This window comes from Protomyctophum bolini (assembly GCF_963924005.1).
Source record: "Protomyctophum bolini genome assembly, chromosome: 10".
NCBI lineage: Eukaryota > Metazoa > Chordata > Actinopteri > Myctophiformes > Myctophidae > Protomyctophum > Protomyctophum bolini.
In genome coordinates, this window is record NC_137871.1 from 6,225,189 (window position 1) to 6,242,832 (window position 17,644).

Here is a 17,644-nt window from a genome sequence, read left to right on the forward strand (position 1 = left end):
CAAAAACAAAAGACCACAAGCACAGCACAAATAAAATCACTTCAGTCAGCTGTCTATGCTGTTGCATATACACAAGATAAGCATGAATGTATTGTTAAATTTCCTTTAGCACAGCGATGACAACTATAGTCACATTTCACTCAAACTCTTACACCTTATCCGGTGCTTTTAAAAAAAAACAAAAAAAACACACATATTTCAAGTCTGAGTGTACATAATGGACCTGTAAGAGTCCATCTGGTTCCATTGTGTGTGTATACCTGTCAGAGTTACAGACCTGTAACGGTCCACTCGGAACCCTGAAGGTCCCCGGACCGTATACTTTGAGAAACACTATACTTTATTATGCTTTTGTGCTCACTTCTCTGTGTAACCACTAGAGGCAGTGTTCACTGACATACAGTATAGGTAGCAGTGGCTCCTGAGAAATGTAGCCCATAGGAGGTCACTCACAAGCCTATATCTCCTATTTCATCTACTGTACGTACGGTAGCACCACGAGTCAGCTTGATGTACAGGTACACTCCCTGGTACATGACGCTATAGTAAGTAACATGGCAATGTCATGATGTACAAGTATACATCCCTATACTCCCTAGACATGACACTAGTATGCCACATGAAGTGCACTAGTAAAAATAATGATGTTTCTATGTCACATGAATTATGTACTGTACAAGGAGCAAGCACTCCCCCTTGGACATGACGCTATAGCATGTCACGGAATGTACAAATACACCCCCTGGGCATGTCGCAGGGACTTATATAACCCCAGTTCAACCCTTGATGCTGAGGGCCAAGCAGGGAGGCATTGCATGGGTCCCATTTGTATAGTCTTTGGTATATATATGACTGAACTGGGGATTGAACCCTGACCTCCCCTCCCCTCCCAGGCTCAGGGCGGACACTCTATAACCACAAGGCCACTGAGCTGACAATGTTTAATGTTGTGCTATGGAGCTTGGCGTTGTGCTTCACTGTGTATATGCACATGCATAGACATAGAGTCATAGACATAGTCTCGCGTATAGCCATGATGATCAGAGATCTCTGTCTATATCGACATGTCTGGGGAAACTATAAATTCAATGTGATCTTTTATTGCACCATAAGGTATAACTGTGACGTTTCCCAGCACAATATGTGTCTGATGAGTGTCTGAGGAAGAGAAACGTCACAGTCAGTGCACCTTATGGTGCAATATAAAGGCATCTATCACAGCATCGGAGCCCAGTGTGCGAGCGTCTTCATTTATTTTTATCAACGTTTTGCCCACCCTGACATAATATTGGTGAAAATATTGGTATTCAACGGGGCTATAGGACTAGGAGTCGGCGTCATACCCAGAATTCTGGCATCGGTCGATGCTCCAGTATTTCAGAACATCGAGAGAAATTGACACAGAACGAGAGATGAACTTCTCCGGCGGGCCAGGAATGACATAGCATTAACCCACTCTGAACGGGAACCCATTTCGGTGTTAGCATCATGTCGTGCTTTAGCTATTGAAAAATAGCAGATCTACAAGCTCATAGCGCGCCACCGAGTGGCGCGCTACGAGCTTGTAGGTTTTGAAAAATCGAAGAACGACTGACATTTTTTTTAGAATCTGATCTCAGGTCAGAATGGGTTCATCAGACCAGTGTGTGTGTGTCCAGTGGAAACCTCGTATGAATCTGATCTCAGGTCAGAATGGGTTAAAGTAGTTCTAGGTGTGTGGGATGATAAATGTGCACTAGTCTTGAAGGACAGAGCTCTCGAGGAGCTCCGCGGGGACTGCTACCTCATAGCGCTGGGATCCGGGCCTATCCTCCCCACAGCCCCCTTTCCACATCACGTCTTCTCTCCAAAGCTTGTCCAGACAGCGTTCAGTCCAGCCCTGACCCGCTGGCTGGCTGCAACAACCAAGCGCAAACTATCCCCTCCCCGCTGGAAGGTGTGGGAATTTCACTATTAGTCCAAAAAAAATGGCGGAAAAAACGTGGAAACCCATCCATATACCAGTCCCTCGGTTTGAGAATAAAACCCCGTGAAGGGAAATCTCTGAGGCCTCGGAACGCCTCCAAGTCACAGTCTGAATTTATAACCACTATAGGGTAAGTGATATTGTGGGATTAAAAATTTAAAAATTGTGTTGAAATTGGGTTAAAACACTAGGGGGGGCTCCGTCTTGCGCCACGCTTATCCCTAAACTTATTTGCCTTTTTTTTTTTTTTTTTACTATTTTGAATAACATTTAAAAGAAAGTTCAACTAGCCGATTTACATCGAGACATTGTGAGCTTGTAGATCGGCTATTTGAACAATTTTAAAAGTTTTTTTTTTTTTTTACATACCTTTATATACCTTTTTTACAGGTATAGGTGACTACATTTTAGCCAATCAGGACAGAAAACCCATTTATCAGCTGCTCAATTCTTATAGCGTTCTAAGTTCCAATTTCGTCTGCTCATTTCTTTGTGCCATAACTTGTACAACCTGTATCCTGTCTGAGTTCTCAATCCTGATTGGATAACATTTGTATCCTGATCTGTTTGATAAAGAGCTGGAGAGACATGGAGACTGCCAGTGTGTAGTCTCCGCTGGTTCTTGGGGTCCGGGGACCCCCAGGGGGTCTTCTTAAGGGGATTCCAGGGGGTTCCCACAAAGCAAGATGTACGATAATATAGTTAAGGGCCAGATGGACACTTGCAAGATCTGTAACTCAGAGAGAGTGTACACAAAATGTATTCATTTGTACACTGTCAGAGTTATAGTAACACTGAGGATAGATACAGTGTAGAATAGATTGGGGACCCCGATATATATATTTTTAAATGCTATCAGACGGTGGGTCTAGTGGCCTATAGAGTAGGCTACATTATCAAACAGGGGGGTCCTTGAAATGAAAATATCGAGAATCACCGGCCTATATGCAGCATAATATCTTTCAATATCAAAACATCCCAGTGTCTGTGCGTAGTGATTCGTACAATGGGTCCAGGCATGTGTATATGTGTGTATACTCATGTGTGTGTGTATTGGCGTGTTGTTGATAGGGGATACCGCTGGTGAAACAACAGTTGGTGGTGTCCAAGGATGTGTATAGGAGGGAGAAGATCCTGGCGGTACTCGTAACGATCGAGGTGGGAGGGATTCATCTCCCCGGACACGTCCTCCAAAAAAAAAAAAGGTTGATCCAGGAAATACCACATAGATACAACACCGTGTGCATGGATGGCCCGAAAGAGATTCCATGTATAATTAGTTCTGCTTGTCCCTGTATGTTCCTCGCTTGATTTAGGACTCTTGGACGCGTGTGGAATTTCAAACACGAAGTAGCCTTTTCTTTTTTTTCTCTTTTTTTTCTGGAAATGGGAGAGAGATAGAGAGAGAGAGAAAAACTCAGCACTCAATTTATGACTTATCTCACATAAATAAAAGACAGGTAGCCATGGCAACCGAGCCATAACAGCTCTCCAACCCCCCCCACCACACACACACACACACACACACACACACACACACACACACACACACACTCTCTCTCTCTCTCTCTCTCTCTCTCTCTCTCTCTCTCTCTCTCTCTCTCTCTCAATTATCAAAGCCTCTTAGACTATAGAGATCGAGTGAGCTGGGCCTGGCGTAATTCATTTCAGGGCCATGCATGCGCAGTCCATCTCATATCACAAAATCGCTTTGATCCCTCTCCCTGTAAAAGACAAGACTGCTTCCCCCCCCCCCCCCCCCTTCTCCCTTTTGCTTGTGAAAACAAACAGTGGCATTCTTTCCCGTTTGAGTCTACTGTGTGTGCAGGCGCATATTTGTTTTCCATTTTCCCCTTCTTTCATTCTCTCTCTCTCTCTCTCTCTCTCTCTCTCTCTCTCTCTCTCTCTCTCTCTCTCTCTCTCTCTCTCTCTCTCTCCCCCCCTACCCTCCCTCAATCCCAATCAATTCCTGATGGAATTACTAGATTATTCCATGGAAACTGCCTGACATGAGCAGGTGTTTCAGGGGCTAGCTGATTGCCAAACAGAGCGGGCTGCCGCTGACTGTTAGCTGTAATCCAATGTGACAGGGCCTCTAAAGATTGAGGGGGGAATAATAGTGGATCGTTTTGGCCTGAATTATAATTTGTCATACAACGGTGTCATGTGCTGGATATAGCCGATTTGCAAACTTGCGACACGTTGCTTCTATGTCACTATCTGCTGAATAAAGACTGTAGTTTACCTGGTCTAAAGTAAACTACAGTCACACAATTCACTTAGCCTAAATAATCCACATCAAAAACGCAATTACTCTTATTTTGAACAATTGGGAGTGTGTATGTTCCCCAGGTTCTATGTTCTCCACCATGCAAAAAAGGTTCCCCAGAATAATCCTCAACCTATAAACCAGAAACCCAACCTAGTAATTTTAGTAATCTTGAACTTTAGGCCTGCCTAGGCTACATAAACTATCTAGTCTTAGCCAACTAAAAATGAACACTGGCATAAAATAAACTAAAACATAATTGCTCAGACTCTTCAACAAAGATGGCAAAAACAAACATGTTCTGTACTTACATATACAATTGTGTATAGTATATATAACACAAGTATAAGACGCGCAAACGCGGGAAGCGAACGCAGCTCGTAATTTGCAATAACAACAACTCGGATAAATTACGTGTAATTGTAATTTGAGTGTTTTTTTAGTGTGTGTATGTGTGCGTGCATGTGTTTTTATTTTTTTAAAGTTTTTTCTTAGTTAAGTTAAGTTTTTTGTGTGTGTGTGTGTGTGTGTGTGTGTGTGTGTGTGTGTGTGTGCGCGTGTTTTTTTTGTGTGTGATACAGCTGCGCCCTCTGGTGGCGGGCGGGCGGTGTTACAGCGTGACACACAGACACACAGACAGACATGTTCTGCTAGGTCTCATAGTTAGTGCTCACTACATTCGCAATCACTACGTTCGCAACTATACACTATAAACTAACTATATAACACTATAAAACAGAACGCTAACCCTAAACCCTATAAGGTAAGTGGGGAACATTCAACATAGAGCGTCGCAAAGCAAAGCAAAGTTCTTTGTTTACCCAGGGAAGTGGACTAAGCCAAGGACTTGTTTATAGCCACACCCTGCTCATAGAACATTTCATGGTAGGGGTTCAATGCCTTGCTCAAAGGCACTTCAGTGGTGGTATTTTTAACGTGCCAGTCCGGGGATGCGAACTGGCGACCTTCCGGTATCAAAACGGCTCTGCTAACCGTTCGGCCCTACCGGGGCCTAGGAAATGATTCCCCGTTCATTTTCTTCATAGACATTTCAAACAGTATTTATTTAAAGACCTTTTAAGCCTCGTACAAAGACAACTCGAGTTGTGAGAAATCATGACAACAAACTACAATTTTTTCTGGCTGAACAAATAATTAGAAAGAAGAAAAAAACGGCAGGTTACAACACTTTTTTTCTTGTTTTTCTTCTTTGTAATCATTTGTTTGGTCCAAAATATTGTGTTTATTGTCATGATTTGTCACGACTCGAGTTGGCTTTAAAGATCTTAAAAGGTCTTAAAATAAATACTTTTTGAAATGTCTACGGGAAAAATGCATTGGGCCTGGCGTCGTCATGAAAGGCGGCGGGACTGCGACGCTCTATAGGGATGACCCCCTTGTGAAGTTAAAAGCTCCCAACTTAGCTTTACATGCAGCAGGGAACTTAATGCATTTTCAACCAATTAGTAATTCATAATTAGTAGTCCACTCCTCACTAATGCTCATTATAAAATGGCACTATTTTAGTTTGAACTGTCCATGATTGATTGATTGATTGGTCGATTGATTGATTGATTGATTAAATGATTGATTGATTGATTGATTCTTTACGTGTCCTGCACACAAAAGGCCCTATTTTCGTCAGTGCCTTACCCGTTATCCCTAAAATTCTTTGTTTGAGGGGCGCTAGGCCCTCCTATGCCCAGCTTTATCCGTAAACTTCTCTGTTTGAGGGGCACTAGGCCCTCCTATGCCCAGCTTTATCCGTAAACTTCTCTGTTTGAGGGGCGCTAGGCCCTCCTATGCCCAGCTTTATCCGTAAACTTCTCTGTTTGAGGGGCGCTAGGCCCTCCTATGCCCAGCTTTATCCGTAAACTTCTCTGTTTGACGGGCGCTAGGCCCTCCTATGCCCAGCTTTCCGGGTTTGTGTGAACACAAACCTTGGCTTGTAATTGGCGATAATTTGATTGGCTGAGCAAAGTACAGATTGAAGATAAAAGTGGGGGCAGAATGTGAAGACCAAAGTGATTGGCCGGAAAAGGCATTTGTGATGATTCGATCGGTTCAGCACGGAATGTGATGTATGATTATAAGAGCGCCCCTCACTTCACGTGGGTGTGATTTTTTTAAACTATTTTTAAACCCTTTTTTAATAGCGACTCTACAAGGTCACAATTAGGCCTGTCAAAAAAAATCGATTCGAGTTAGAATCGCGATTCTAATGCCGTCCGATTCAGAATCGATTCTCATTTTCCAAAAATCGATAAAAAAAAAAAAAAAAAAAAATTGAGTGAGAAGAGATTTTGTAACTTTTGTACTGGTTCAAATTTGTGCAAGCTAATTAATGAGACATGTTCTTACTCTTGGATTTAACCTTTGTGTGTTTAAATCATTCAGTTGATAAAACCTTTACAATTATACAAGCTTTTTACTAAATGTACTCTGCTTTCATGCCAGAAGACTGGAGTAGATCATGCTAAAATTCTATTTAATTGTTTTTAATAAAAATAAAAAAACTGCTTTAGAATCGAACAAAAATCTTTTTTGAATCGAGAATCGGAAAAATCGAAAAGATCGTTTTTGAATCGAATCGTCACCCCAAGAATCGGAATCGAATCGAATCGTGCAGGGACACCTAAAGATTCGCAGCCCTAGTCACAATGTGTTGATGATTCACAGTCTGCATAGCAGGCCTGCACAGCCAAGACAACTCAAGAGCGCGTCTACAGGTGATTATAGTCCCATGCACTCTTTACCTGATCAGAGCGGCCATTTAAACTTCTCTGCTAGCAGGGTTGGAACTTGTAAAGATTTGGCTTTTGGTGACTTTTGGAATTCTGGTGTGGTGTAGGTATGGCTATAAGGTTTTAAAAAAAACTGTGCACTGGTCTTTTTGCACAGACTCAAATATTAGATAGGTATTATGGTTGAAATTCAAAATAATTGATAGAAGAGATTTAGTTACTATTGGGTGTGCTAAATAACATACTAAGATTTTAGGAAAAACTACTAGAAACACATCATTTGATCCACGATGGCTGCCGGGAGCAAAAATGCCTGGGATTTAATATTTAAAAAAATTAATCAATCAAACAATTATGCACTTGGTAACTATACTTTTTGAATTTTGGCATGGTGTTAGGTATGGACACAAGGTTTTCAAAAACCATTGCAGACTAATTTGGCTCGCCCCCTAGTGGTCGGTTTGCAATGAAACCAATATTAGATATTACGTTAGTATATATGGTTGAAACCCCAAATAATTGATAAAAGAGATCTTTTAACCTTATAGGGCCCAAAGTGCCCAACCCTCATGGTTTTACAGACACCAGAGAGAGAGAGAATAGCTATAAGAGGTAGACGCTTTTACCTACCTATAGGCAGTGTTGTGGAACAGATGCTGACATAAGAAGCAGAATTAACAAGTCTAGAGTGGTGTTTAACATGCTCAGGAAGATCTGGAGCTCAAAGAACATCTCCACCAACACCAAAATGCGCATCTTCAACTCCAGTGTGAAACGGGTGATGCTGGGGCACGGTGGCACAGTTGGTAGTGCTGTCGCCTCACAGCTAGAAGGTCCTGGGTTCGATTCCCGCACCCGCTCGGGGTGCTGGCGGCGTGTTTCCTCCTCCGCGTCATCAGTGCCCATACCCGAAGGCGGGGTTGGCGAAAGGGCCTTTCTGTGTGGAGTTTGCATGTTCTCCCCGTGTCCCCCCTATAGGGTAGGTGCCCTCACAAAAAACATGCAGTAATCCTGGTCACTAAACTGCCTCCACCTGGCCAGCCGGGGCGCCTGATGGAAGGGAAAGGAACTGGTTGGAATAACGTGTTCCTTCCACGCGCTACGTCCAACCAGGGAAACTTTACACCCTGTCAGGTGTAAAGGAGCAACTTGGACACTCAGGCATGAAGGAAGCATGAGTTCAAGTCCGTTGCTCTCCCCTTGTCCGGCGGAGGGTGTGTAGAGCCCATGATCACATTAGATAATTGACACAGGGGTGAAAAATGGGTTACAAAATCGTGGGATAAAAAAAAAAAAGAAACAGGTGATGCTGTATTAGGCTGAGACTTGAAGAACAACAAAACTCACAACGCACAGGCTGCAAACATTCACCAACACATGCCTCAGGAGAATGCTACACATCTGGTGGAGGGACAAAGTTAGCAATGTGGACCCATGTCGAAAACAACAAGCCAGGATCCCATTGACCTATACAGATCCGGAAAAGAAAGTGGAGTTGCATTGGCCACACCCTCAGAAAACCTGCGACAAATATCACCCGACAAGCCCTGAAATGGAACCCCCAGGCAGGGGAAAAGGAAACCATGGTCGCCCCAGGAACAGCTGTAGATCGGAGCATCGAGGCAGAAATGGCAGAGAGTAATAGTGGGCTCAACTGGGGAGATACGGCTCAAAGCCGAGTGAAATGGAGGACATTTTTTGTCAACGGCCTATGCATCCTAGAGGAGCAAAGGGTCAAGTAAGTCAAGTAAGTCAAGACAGAGAGAGAGAGAGAGAGAGAGACAATATGGCATCAGAAATGGTGCCATCTGATATTGAGCAATAGTGAGGACCAATTATATGCATGTATACCTTTATCCAAGGCACTTTACATAGATTGTGTATTACATTCACACACTGTCTTGCTCAAGGACACTTCGACACTAACTCTGGGGGAGCCCCGGGATGGAACTGAGAGAACCTCACAGCTCCCATCCAGCTGCTCTATACCAGCCACTCTATATCCCTGAGCCACTGCCGGCCCCAAATTATTGTCCCATTCAGGCCTGACGTCGGAAAAAAAATCGAAATCATGAGATTTAGTTTTGGAAAGATTTCGGAAAGATTTGAGGCACATTTTTACGATTTTCCAAAAATAGTAGACCTACAAGTTGTAGATCTGCTATTTTTCAATAGCTAAATTATAACATAATGTTTAAAACACCAAAAGGGGTTCCCACTGGTGTCCGTTTTTGGGCATGTCCTCACAGGAGACATTTCAAGAGTTCTCCAAAATAGTTCATGTATACAAGCTCACATCGCTTGTATATCTATTATTTTCATTATTTGCTGTACAATTAAGTACTGTATATGGCTAATACAGTAAGTTCTTAATTGCATATCTTATATTCTCTGGTTACTCATTGTGATAGTGCTTCAAAACATTATTTGGTAAGCTTGCAGAAACAAAGAAATATTATGAGCGGCCTCTCTCAAGAGAATTTCCCATTCATTTTTCCCATACATGTTTCAGAAAGTATTTACCATTTAAAGACCTGTAAGCCTCGGACAAAGCCAACTCGGATGGTGACTGACAACTCATGACAATTATTTATGCCGAAAAAGGGCAAGGTACGAAACACCGTTTTTGTTGTTTTTCTTCTTTCTAATTATTTGTTCGGTCCAAATAATTGCGCCTGCGACGCTCTATGGATAGATATTTCATCCCAGAGTGCTTTAGTAGACGATAGATATACCTTCCTAGCATAATTTATCTCTCAAGTACATTCGCATAAGGCATAGTCAGATGACGAATGCGGTTTTAATGCCCCTCTTATGAAACACAATAACTTCTCCTCCGGCAAAGGCATGATATAAACTTTCATAAACATTACAGGAGATTCTACTAATTACGGACAAGGTTTTTCCATTCTGGGTATAGTCTTTTATTTTTCCCTTTTGGCTTTGCGTTCAGAGATTTGGGAGATATGAGCGTATTAGTGATGATTTGGCACCCGTCCTGGCACAGCAGGCGTTTTGAAAGGAGACACACCGATAAATTCACTGAAGAACAAGTTCACAGGCAAACAAAACCTTATCAACACCAACCATCTATACCGGGGCCGCAAAACCAAAACACAAACCTGCAGGAATCTCACGCACATCTGGTTACAGCGACACCAATGGACAAAAAGTCATGAAATCACCCACTACAGAGAGAGGGTGACAGAGTAAAAGAGAGAAGGAGAGCAAGAAAGAGGTAGAGGGAGAGAAAAGAGAAAACAAAGAGGCAAGGTGGTTCCAATTAGAGTGCTATAGATAACCCTTCATTTATCTGAGGCCTGGCCTCAAAGTACAAACGTTAAATTCACACCCTTTGGCTAATGGAGTCTTCCGTAATGAAAGCGGATACCTCTATCAGTGCTGGATATCATCAGCTGTGGGCTGTTTTGTAGCCATGGATCCAGCCATGGTGACGGGATGAAGGGTACAAACACTGTCTGCGAGGCTGCAGGTCTGTCGGAAGGACTCACGCAAGGCTACACATCTCCCAGAACCAAGATCCGAACCGCAGCCAGAACCTGGACGGAGAACAGAGAGGCCGGACCACATGATTGTGGCGTAACTATACCACACTCCATGGCCGCTATGATCCCAGTCCAACCAATTGACAGAAACACCCTCTGATGCATCCCTCGGACCTTCTTCAATGTACCTCCAACCGCTCAAATCCCAATTGGTTCCCTCAGGATATCTCCTAATAATGCTTTGGCAGCGGTTAAAGCAATGTTGAACTTTGGTAGAACATTGGGTTGTACAGTTATAGCTACCTATAGCTATGATTATGAGTTAAAATATTGTCAACTATGTTGTGTGGTGTGAGAAACTAGAAGCGGTGATTCCTTCCATTCACTGTCCTTGTATAAACAGCTCTCAAAATGACACTTTTAGCACATAAAACAAATGCAACCAAAGCAGATTCTTCATACTTGCACATGTTGCATCAGGTCTAAACCGTGAAGTACAAATCTGAGATCCTTAGAATAGCCAAAATGGCAGGGAGATATCAGAATTCACATTCAATTAGAGCGAATGGAAGCTGATACCAGTTCCACACACACAGACACACACACACACACACACATACACACACACACACACACACACACACACACACACACACACACACACACACAATAACAGAGCCTTTGATGACTTTGATGATTTAGTGTCGACCTCACGTCCAGTTTACTAACAAAGTCTAAACGGTGTAAGTGGTTAAAACTGATATCACTAAATCCCCACGACCACCCTGTTCACACACACACACACACACACACACACACACACACACACACACGCACACACAGGCTTGCACGGCGCTATACAGGCAGCAACATTTTTCATAGCTTTTTCAATATTCTAGGACAGAGAATGTATGTGAGTGAAACCTTATGGGCCAGGTGCATCCGCACGGCAGACTGAAATGTCTCTCTTGATTGAGACGCGCAGAATGGAGACAGACAATGAGATCGGCTTTTGTATGAGGACGATGAAAAACCCATGTGTCCCAGGCGGGCATTTCCAGTCCCTGCGGGGGTCTAAGATGTAAAGTTTCATAATGCGGTGATCACTCCCGCAAAACCCCCGCAAAACCCCTAAAAACCCCTAAAAAAACGGATCTGTGGAATGTGTTTATGGACAGCCTCCTTCGCCCACCTGACACAACCATCGGCAGATATATGAACTATACTCGTCACACGTCACTTCAAAGGTTATACGTTCATATCTTCTGAAGGTATAGTTGCCCTGTGTGTTCCGTTCCCGTATCTCAAGCACTTCCGAAGCATGGATTCCACGGAAGGAAATGTACTTATTCGTCCACAGAAAGACCACCGTGTTGACGTGTATATACCACACTCACCACGGCTGCGAGTCACGGGTTGTCTCACAGTCGACCCACCGCGTTGCTCGGAGTCATGGTACCGTACCGCCACGAAAAGGCTTCCCACTAACCACATATATAGTGTCCCTATTTTGGTCATGTCCTTATTGGTTAGGGGTTAAGTGTCTTGCTCGAGGACACTTCGACACAGACCAGGGGCCGGGAGATGAACTGGTGACTTGATTACCAGACGGACTCAGACTAAGCAATGTCTATAGTGGGTTTTAGTGGTTTAGTGGTTTACCATTGTTTCAGAGAGAGAGAGAGAGAGAGAGAGAGAGAGAGAGAGAGAGAGAGAGAGAGAGAGAGAGAGAGAGAGAGAGTCTGGCCAAAGTAGAATTTCACTCTGGCTGTCACCTCAATGGTGAGAAAAGATAGTATAAATATACATATATGTGGGTTTAGGAATAGCAATTCAACTCGGTGAAGCGATTAGTTCATATGGCCTTTATAGGAAAACAATTGCACTGTCAAAAAGCTATAGAAGCCAATATGACTTTTCCATTTTTAGTTTGCGAAATGACAGTTTGTGCATTCATTATTAACACGTTATAACGAAGCCAGAAAGCATATAGCTTCAGACAGCCTCTCATGTTATGTCTCTCTGAAGTGCAGCTGTTGCTTTTACAAGAGCTGACAGACCGCGATAATTAATAACCTATATGACTTCTGCCTCACACACAAATGCCAAGAGAACATTTAAAGTCAAAATATATACAAACGCCATTACAAATAGTCCCATATTTCATCTGCTGAGCTTACTTTGGTTTACTACACACACTACTATAGGACTGGAGAGAGTCCTATATAGAGCTGTTCGTTCACACCCGCGCTGCTGTTCGTTTACACTTTAAGGTGCTCGTCCTGTGCCGATTCGTCTCACCTCCTCGTGGAAAATATAATTACTGAAATGCGGTCGATCATGTGAGAGGCTGATTTAAGAGGTCTGCCGACAGATTTGTAGAACATGAAAAGGGTGTGTAATGCTTTTGACTACTTGGAGTCTATATGAGTTTGGTTTGACGGCAGCGCGAGGACTTTGATGTCACATGGAGTTAGGAGTTGAGAAAGCACAAACATGTACAATCACACAAACACAAAACAGATACATGTGCGCATGCACACGCGTCCACGCACGCGCGCGCGCACACACACGCACACACACACACGCACACACGCACGCACACGCACACACACACACACACACACACACACACACACACACACACACACACACACACACACACACAGGCTCTCCAGCTAAAGAGTAGTCTGAGAGGCTGGCTCCCACGTTTTCCCACAGACAGTTTTGAACCTGCGCCCCCTGAAACCACAAAGGGTAGAGAGAAAGTCAGGTTCTGGTTCCAACGCAGCACTCTAAAACAGATTATAGCTGTGGACACGAGAAGTTCTTTAACCACAGAATTAAGCATGGGGACAAGAAGACCATAGCGCCATTGAAAACATGCATCCAGTACCACCCAGGATGAACTCTCCAGTTGACTGCTAATATAGACCCAGAGTCTAAATGAAAGTATGAAAATTGGCTAGGCCGCGGCGCTCAAACGAACACAATTGCCACACAATTGTCACAGGTCGGAAGACAGTTGGGGAGAGCGAACTCTTTGTCGCTGTACTATAGCAACTCCTACAGGTTGTCCAACAGGGAACGGAGAAGGATAGCATGAATTACGTCCTCCCAGTGAGACTCCTCCTATATAGACAGAAGGAATACATGAACAGAATTATGGAATGAAAGATTAAGAAAAGTCACATAACTTAATTCATTGATTTTCGCTACACTTTTCGCTGTGAGCTATAGCTAAAGGCGTTTTTCATGCACATGTAGCCGTTTTACAAATTCTACTTAATAATAATAATAATAATAATAATAAAGCGCTGTACAAAGACATGTCCCTTTGAAGACTCCTGTATAAAGCAGCCTTTGTTCCGCTGTGTGTGGAAGGAGAGGCCAGTCAGTCACACCTGATAGCAGATAAGAGCTGATGTCAAGACAAGACCAAGCTGCTGCTACATTTACCATCCACTATGTTTGTAGCCCCGGCCAGCGGCAGGGCTGGATATGGCAATGCCCTCCACCTCCCCGCAGCCTCGCCATCTAAGTTAAATGTATGATTCTGTGGGCTGTATGACGCTGTGTATATCTTAAAGGACCACTTCACCACTTTTCAACCTATCTTCATATTATAATAGGTCCTCACTAATAATCATGATCAAATGTTTTCTACTCAGTCTGTGTCTCATAGCAGGGCTGTGGGCAGTTTAGAAACCGTCTTCCAGTGACATCATCATTATAACAAGACTTTTTTTTACAAAAATGTTTAGATCTTCATTATCGTGAGAACGACGGCTTCCATTTCCGCATTGCAACTTTTCAGGACTATAGTAAGCCTGCAGTTTCTATTAGCTTGTATTCCCCATCGATGATGTCACTGGAAGACGGTTTCTGAACTGCCCACAGCCCTCCTATGAGACACAGACTAGAGGAGAAAAGATTGTGCCATATTATTTGTGAGGACCTGTTATATGAAGATATACGTTGAAAAGTGGTGAAGTGGTCCTTCAACTTCTGCTTGAAGGGCTCAATATTTTAATGTCTGTTCTGTGGAGTGTATGTTTCTGTAGATTGTATATTAATCTGTATATTACAGGGTGGTACCAGTGATGTCATATGTATCACCCTACTTGGTATATAATCCCTCTTCCTCTGGCCTCTTCAGTTATAATTGAGCATTTCCTCCTTTGTTTACAATGTTCGCCAGTGTTGATTTTCGCTCATGGGATGCCGTAATATCATATAACCAAAAAGTTGTGGTGGCAAAATAGCAACACCAGCCACCTCTGGACAATGACGTATACGGCTACTGCAGCTGAAACTGCTTTTAGAAGCCAGACAGAAATTAAACTTATATCAGAGTGGTGATTTAGGCTCAAACCATTTAGAAATATGTTGGAGGGACATAACCAATGTGATATAGTAAATATTAAATGGAGTTTTAAAATGCATGGTGTATAGTTCCTTTAACTAGTATAACCCTTAAAGGGTTCATGCAACAACTATCTTATGCTCTGCTTCTGGTATGCCGTGAGCCAGAAAATAATTGGTAATTTCACTGATTCAGCCACATTCCTTGAACCCTAAAACCTATGGTTAGACACCAAAACTACCTTTCTAGGTTGAACAGTATTAGATATAAAGCCATTTTAAGCTCCTATAGCAGCCATCTTGGACGCCATCTTGAAAATGATGGCTTTACCAGACATATCATTTCCTATATTTTTAGTATGTTCTTACTTCTTAGGCATACCTAGAGGTACCAGAACCAATTATTATTATTATTATTATATTAATAATTATTATATTTTGTATAATCTTTTTTGGGGGGTTAACGTATGTTTTCATAAATTTACAAATGTAATTTCCGCCTATAGTAAAATACAATGCATGATAGCGCCCATAAAGCTACAACTGGTGCAAGGTTATCACATATGTTCTAACTCTAGACACAAAAATCACAAAAATAACTATGAGCAATTATTCCCCTCAGTTGATACCGACCAACCCCCCTGGCTCAAGGCCTATGGGAGGTTTGTGATGTCAGACATTCTCTGTGTCATGCTTATGCAAAGATAATGTGCCAAACTGAATGCAATAGCATTGCGGGAAAAAAAAGATTATTCCCCACCAAAGGTGTCTTAACTGAACTATCTGTCTCCCGGCCTGAGAAAGAAAATCCTATCTGGTCTCCAAGTCTGTTCAGAATTACTGCCGATCTTAGCAGCCAGAGGCCAGGAATAAAGGCCACGTGGAATTTACACTGCAGGCCTGTACATGTGTTCGGAAGTGTCACTGAACACATGGATGTTGCGTCTGTTAGGGCTGCCGTATAGTCAGCATTCTGCGCAGCATCGCTGCGCTGTCTGCAGTGATTCTTACGACAGCTCGTCCCCCCAAGTTCTGCAGGGTCTGTCTCAGAGACACTGTACGATATATATGATCTGTATCCCAGAGACACTGTACTATATAATTATGATCTGTCTCAGAGACACTGTACTATATATATGATCTGTGTCCCAGAGACACTGTACTATATAATTATGATCTGTCTCAGAGACACTGTACTATATATGATACTATATATATGAGCTTCGGCCTCGTGGTCAAAAGGCATGATGAAAAGGCACTGCCGTGACTCAGGCATGAACACGTGTGCACACGCGCACGCACACACGCACACGCACACGCACACGCACACACACACACACACACACACACACACACACACACACACACACACACACACACACACACACACACACACACACGATGGACGGGCACATATACTCACACGCGGACAAACACTTACTACTAGACAGACACACACCCACGGACAGACGGACGGGCACACAAACACACACACACACACACACACACACACACACGCATGCACAAGCATGCACACGCACACACACACGTCTTTGTGTGCGCGCGTGCGCGCGCACAAAGACAAAAACAATGAAACTCCTCAGTAGGCAGCACAAAGGAATGTTGTTGAGCAGACATGGGTATACATGTGAGCCAAACCACCAACCTACTGTTGTGGTCAGCATTAGATCTATAAAATATGTGACCAATTAAGCCTTCCAGGCTTTAGAACAAGCTATTGTCCTTATATGTCAGGATTTGCAGACTCTGACTGTCCCAAGCGCATGCACCTGTTCTTCATCTATCAGTAAATACAAAACGTACATAGCAATGAGGTCCACTTGTGTACGTCTGATCACAATAGCTGTCAAAGATGAATCAAGTGTTGTGCAGAGAAAACTCACTGCAGGCCAACATTGCAGTTATACCCACTTGAACCCAAGCATCCCTATTCTGGGGGTGAACATTTGGTGAAAACAGCTGATGCGTTGTGAGCTTGCAGATTGCCGATTTTCAGCTATCAATTTGAACTGCCTCATACATACCATTGCAAATGTTTTGAACATCTGACCAGCGTCCAGCTTGTGTGTATATATATATATATATATATATACTGTATTTCACTCCACTCGTATCAGGAATATTTAAATATCTGACCCGTTTCCTTGTTCTTATTCATCTTGCCTTTCCTGGAAAATACAAATGATAGGACCTACAGTATGTGCAAAAATATAATTTCACCTGCTGTTTTACATGTGTGTAAACCTGGGATGTGACAAGAAAGTTGAAGTTGGGTTGAAGAGTTTAGGTGTAAAGGACAATTTTTAAAGAACTCTGGGCTGGGGTATACCCTGCAGTCAACTAGGATTTAAGTGTTTAACGCTTGAGGGAGCATTCTGAATAATACCAACAATAACTAGCAGTGCAGCAGAACCACAACAACAAAAACAAAAAAAGAAAGGAAAACAAGCGGTTAGGTTGAACCCCTATAAAATCCTTTTCGCCGGCTGGCATTTCTGATAACTACTTTTTTTATCTTGGCCCACATTTTTCCCCCCTCTAATCCCCTGCACGTTGACTCGAACAAGGAAATGAAAACTCCTATTTGATTCCATAAATCCCATTTGGCACGTAAACAAAGCCCTCTCTCAGTGTGTGTTCCCCCCCCCCCCCCCCAAAAAAAGAGGCAACGCCTCATCAAATTACCACCGCTATTCATATGCGTCCGTCCCTACTGGAAAGGCTTAAGGAGGGAAACCAATCTCATCTTTCCTCAACACGCGTCGCTCCCACA